This window comes from Berghia stephanieae, chromosome 5 (assembly GCF_034508935.2).
Source record: "Berghia stephanieae isolate SIO BIC M18660-M18661 chromosome 5, UCSD_Bste_1.3, whole genome shotgun sequence".
In the NCBI taxonomy this organism is placed as follows: domain Eukaryota; kingdom Metazoa; phylum Mollusca; class Gastropoda; order Nudibranchia; family Aeolidiidae; genus Berghia; species Berghia stephanieae.
In genome coordinates, this window is record NC_088364.1 from 76,086,856 (window position 1) to 76,092,855 (window position 6,000).

A 6,000-nucleotide genomic window follows, 5' to 3' on the forward strand; every position below is an offset into this window, starting at 1 on the left:
ATAATCAAAAGTCCGGAATATAATAGTTCTAAGCATGTGGTCTTGTGGTAAGACACTCACTTTCGGATCGGAAGATCCTGGGTTCGAGCCTCGCTCGGCGCATAGTTGAGTCCTTGGAAAAGGCTCTTTACTCACATTCTCTCACCGTAGTCAGGTGTACAATGAGTACCTGTCCGTCAACAGCGTTGTCTCTACCCGAAAAGATTAGAATATCGCCTTACTGGCGTCATGTCTTGTCCTAAATGTGAAGTATTGCTGTTGGCCAGGGACCCCTTCAAAAGAGCTGTGAGCACGTTTAGTAGATATTGCTCTATATAAACGCTCATTTAAAAATCTTTTTTTTTTTAGAAATAATCAATTTGCTCTCAGCATGGTCCAAAAAATCATCCAAAGTCCTGACTATAATAGGTTCTAAGCAGCTAAACTTTCCTTTTCATCAAAATTTGTTGAGTCAAAGAGACAATAATAATAATATATCGTTATTGTCCCCAAAAAAGTGGCAATTTGTCATTTGGTTACACATTTATAACAATACAATATTGACATAGACACACTTACACAAGATGCACACTAGTAACATTTAAAAAAAAACCCGGCATCAACAACAACATCGTCATCATCACCATCATCATCATCGTCATCATCTATGCAGTTCTGTAGCTGGAACCAAAAATTCGTATTTCTACGCGATTTTCGCAGTACTAGGTAGGTCTGCATTATTCACAGATTAACACTAAGTGGATACAGTACTCTATCTTGGATTACCACAGGACTCAATGGAGGCGTTTTACCGATATCAAGAAGAGATGAAGTGAGTAAGAAAGTTCCAGAAGACAATAGAGAATAAAAATTTCGCGGCGGTGATGGGGGTTTGAACCCGCAACCTTACTGATACGACAACTCCGGGATCGTGGATAGCTCATACGTAGGTAGAGTCACGCTCTCCCCGGCCACGCGGAGTTGACGTTAAGTGGATATTGCACTATATAAAAGCTCATTGTTTTCAATAAGAATGAACCTAACGTTGGAATTTGAATAAGCCTAAGCCTAAGATAGTCTACAGTTTGAATTAGATTAATGTTTTCTTTGAACTAAATCAATTTATCTTATTATACCGAAAAACAAACCAACAAAGTTAATACTTTAGATCTTTTTGAATTTAAATATCTAGATTCACCAATATCTTCTTCAATAATGGCTAAAAGAATGAAATATATTCAAAATCACGACATTCATTTGTTTTTTTTTTTTTTTTTTTACAGAAAATGAAAATACAACTTAGTTGCTTTCTATCAAACATAGCAATGTCCAAAATTGAATTGAAATTTACTTGATTTTTATTTTTTTGTTATTATCCTAATATTGTTTCAAAATTAGATTTTTTTTTTTCTAAAGCATCAAAAATGGGCAAACAGTTTATTGGATAATTTGATTTCGCCTAGACAACCCCCCCCCCTTTCTTTCGATACACCCCCCACTCCTCCAGTCCACCCCCCCCCCCCTTCTTTTGATACATCCGCCCCCCCCCCCACCCCTCCTGTCGTAAAGTCGGTATCTTTACAACTTGATAAAACACAATTGGATTTTATAGTCTATTAATGTCACGTCCGCCCAGCGACGACCAGCTTGGTTCTAAACAACAACAAAATCGGGACTTTTTATTCTTCATGCTGGCTAGAACTTTTTCACATGTCATGTGATCATAATGTATAAAAGTCAAAACATGATCAGATTTATAATGTTTTTCTTCTCTGGATACACTTCTTTGCTCGTCGGAGAAATATTTCATAAGAGCGTCCGCCATTGTTCCGATAGTTTAGAACCAGTTACTAAGTTGCTATGCGTCATTACGAGGGAAGTGACGTCACGACTGTTGATGTCTATTATCTGCTGAGTTTCTAGTGGTCACCGTTTACAATGATTTACATGCTTCACAAAAGATGTTTACGATTGCATGATTTGTATCAACTGATTTATGGTCAAGTTCACGTCACGTCCACTTGCCCTCTGTCGGTATAGACAGTATGCGCTTGGCTTAGAAGCTCACAACATTGCCATCCGGAAGTATAACGGACAAACACACAAAACTTTGTGTAACCATGATCATCTATAATCAGATTATTACAGTTTAGTGAGAATTACTCATAAACGCGGATGGCAAAAACAATAACAAAGACCTGAGTGACGTCAATTTCGAACTATCTATAAGCTTTCAATTGTCTATGTTCGCTTTTATTTATATTGTTCGTTGTTATTCCTATTTTTTTTTGTTATTATTCATTTTTCGTAGAGCTAAATAAAAATGGTAAGACTTCAGTCTGTAAGAAGCGTATTCACAAGTTTAATTATACCCAAATGATGTCAAAAAGCACAGTTATTGACATGCCATTGATAATTGCAGATTTGGCATTTTTACTACCAGAATATGAATAAGAAAATTTGGGGTCATAATTTGGCCTTGTGATAAAAAAGATCTGGCACTATGAGAGTCTGTTTAAGATGGCTTCGGGTCCCAGGTATGAGAGGTTAAAAAAAAAAAGAAAAAAAAGATGAGAGTCATTTAAATCGATCGATATTTGAAGAACGAATTTTTAGGCCAAATATTTAGATACGTTTTATCTGTCTAGAGTAGGGTATTTAACTAGTTAAAGAGATCAAAAAGGCTGGACTCCGTGGTTTGCGTATTACCTCCCTTTGTTTGTCTTTGATCGATTAATCCCTCTTATTAGGCCATCGAATTCTTTGTATCAAATTGTTATTTACCCCTAGCCCTAGCCCTACCCCTACCCCTAGCCCTAGCCCTACCCCTAACCCTAGCCCTACCTGTAGCCCTAGCCCTAGCCCTAGCCCTACCCCTATCTCAAGCCCTAGCCCTCAGCCCCTAGAGGCACTGAGATTATAATGTTTTAACGAAGTGTACGCTTTTATATTTAAAAAAAACAAACAAGCGTTGCTTAGATCAAACGCCACTTCGTTCTTCACTGACAAAACACCTTTTGGGGACAGCGTGGCTCAGCGGTACGGTCTTTGCTTCGTACCCAAAAGGTACCGAGTTCGATCAACCGCCGCGCTGTGTGGCCTGGAGTAAGTCACCTCGCCCTAGCTCACTTTGCAGCGCTGCACTGCGGCTGACGCCTGGGTGATTCCAGTCTTCCCTTGGAATAGACCCTAAAGACAAATTTCCCCATGAGGATGAATAAAGGGAATTCTATTTTATTCTATTTCTATTCTAATTTTTATTTTGTGATATTTAACAGCCATGTATATTTAAAAACTCAATAAATTAATCTTTGAAAAAAAAAACTCTTAACCGAGTTTCCTGGGATTCTTTCTCCTGTTTAAAAAAAATCGACAAATTATTAATTTATTTGAAGTAGAATTTTCGGCCAAAATGAAGATTGGACGTTTTATCATTCTTTAGCAAAAATTGCACCATTTGTTTGTTTTTTCTTGGGCTTGTTTTGGCATTTTAGCCATTTTATCGATCTGAAAACCCTTATAAATATAGACAGATGTTAGCCATATCGATCTGAAAACCCTTATAAATATAGACAGATTTTAGCCATATCGATCTGAAAACCCTTATAAATATAGACAGATTTTAGCCATATCGATCTGAAACCCTTATAAATATAGACAGATTTTAGCCATTTTATCGATCTGAAAACCCTTATAAATATAGACAGATGTGACCCTTCGCTCAAAACGGTATTAAGTCGGGATGGTTAAGATGTTGAAAATTGAATTTATAGCCAGAAATATGAGACTTGTGTTGAGTTTGTATTTTTATTGAGGAGAATGGATTCCATATTTTAGGGTGCTAATGCCAACAATTTATATTTTTGACCAATTTTAACATTAAATTCACCTTTTCAGCATCTGGATCGTTCCGACATAATACCGTTTTGAGACGAAGGGTCGCAAATATAAACAGATGTTCTCGTGCTTTCGGGAAAAAAAAGAAAACCAGAGATGGACGGAATATAAACTCAACATGACTACAAAGGACATCGTTTCATCTTGTTTTTTTAAATAACAGGAAAGGAGGAAAAAATCGGTAAGAAGAGAGGACCAAACACGAGAACGAAAGAGTCAATTTGTGACCCTTCGTCTCAAAACGGTATTATGTCGGAACGAACCAGATGCTGAAAAGGGGAATTTAATGTTAAAATTGGTCAAAAATATAAATTGTTGACATTAGCACCCTAAAATATCGTATCCATTCTCCTCAATAAAACATACAAACTCAACACAAGTCTGATATGTATGGCTATAAATTCAATTTTCAACATCTTAACCATCCCGACTTAATACCGTTTTGAGGCGAAGGGTCACATTTGTCAACACCCCCCACTCACGCCTGACCTTGACTGAGAGATAGACCTCTTCAATAATTCATTGCTTTGCCAGTTCTAGAACTGTCTTATCTCTAGCCTTCTTGTTTAAGTCAAGTCATGACGTCACATCCGTCACTATCACTCTCACGCAATTCTACTCCCCTCACTATTTCTTTTTTTAATTAAAAAAAAAACACAAAGAAACAATAAACAACAACAGTTAAAAATCACAGCAATGGATTGTTATTGAATTTGTTTGTCGTGATTGCGTCTCACATGTTAATAAATAATGCCGGCTACAGTTTAGGTTGTGCTCGCGTGTAAAGATGGAAAGAAATGGACGCCACTCCCCTCCAGCTCTGTGTATTGTTTTTAGCCAGCCATGTTTATGAGCAGTTCCCACTAAATTGTATCAGTCAGATTATAGATAGTTCGACGATGACGTCACTCAGGTCTTTGTTATTGTTTTTTGCCATCTGCGTTTATGAGTTATGCTCATTGAACTGTATTAACCAGATTATAAACGTTCATGGATACACACAGTTTTGGCAAAGAAACTCACAACATTTCCATCTGGAAATATAATGGACCAATACACAAAACTATGTGTAACCATGGACGTTTATAGTCTGGTTAATCCAGTTTACTGAGAATTACTCATAAACGTGGATGGCAAACAGCACTAACAAAAAGACCCGAGTTACGTCAACTGCATTCTATCTACATGCTATTGCTTTTTGCCATCCATGTTTATGAGTAATTTTCACTAAACTGTACTTCCATGTATGTTGTCATGAAATTTATTGTGTGATTTATTGGCGAAAGCCTAAGATTGAATAAACTTTGAACTTTGTATTGACCAGACTATAGATAGAATGAAGTTGACGCCACTCATGTCTTTGTTATTGTTTTATGCCATTGATTAATACCGTTTTAAGACGCTGGGTCACATATACTCTCGTCGTTATCCTGTAAAATGAGTACCTGGCCGTTAACGGGGGGGAAAAAAGGGTTGAGCAAGTTCTTTGTGTATTGTGCTATATAAATGCTCAAAATAAATTAAATTATAGATAGTATGCGCTTGGCAAAGAAGCTCATAACATTGCCATCCGGAAGTATAACGGACGAACACAGAAAACTATGTGTAACCATAAACTTTTATAGTCTGGTTAATACAGTTCAGTGAGAATAACTCACAAACGCGGATGGCAAAATATAACAACAAAGGTTTGAGTAACGTCATCTTTGAACTATCTATCATCATCATTGCCTTTTTCACCCTGGGTCAGGGTATAGGCCACAGACAAACAGTTTCCATCCTTCTCTATCCTGAGCCAACTTTTTTTTATCTCATTCCAGGTCTTACCACTTCTCTGTATATCAGCTTCTTTAATTCTTCTCCATGTTCCTCGTGGCCTTCCCCTTGATCTTCTGCCCTGAGGGTTCCAGTCCAATACTATTGGACTGGAACTATCTATAACACTGATTATTCTTATACATAATTATAAGATAAGAAAAACGAACATTATTTATCCATTTTTGGTCTGGCAATATAAATTGGGTATTGATCGACTAATGCATTTAGATGAGAAATAATAAGAGGGAAATTTGATGACATAGAAGGAAACCAACAAAAAACTTTACAAAACTAAACACATTATCA

The 6,000-nt window shown here is 36.9% G+C and overlaps 1 protein-coding gene across 4 annotated transcripts in view; it reads right to left on the minus strand.

Annotated features, from left to right (window-relative positions):
* The window catches only part of LOC144973622 (uncharacterized), a 459,437-nt gene that overhangs the window by 64,339 nt on the left and 389,098 nt on the right, over positions 1-6,000 (minus strand). The window lies entirely within an intron of this gene.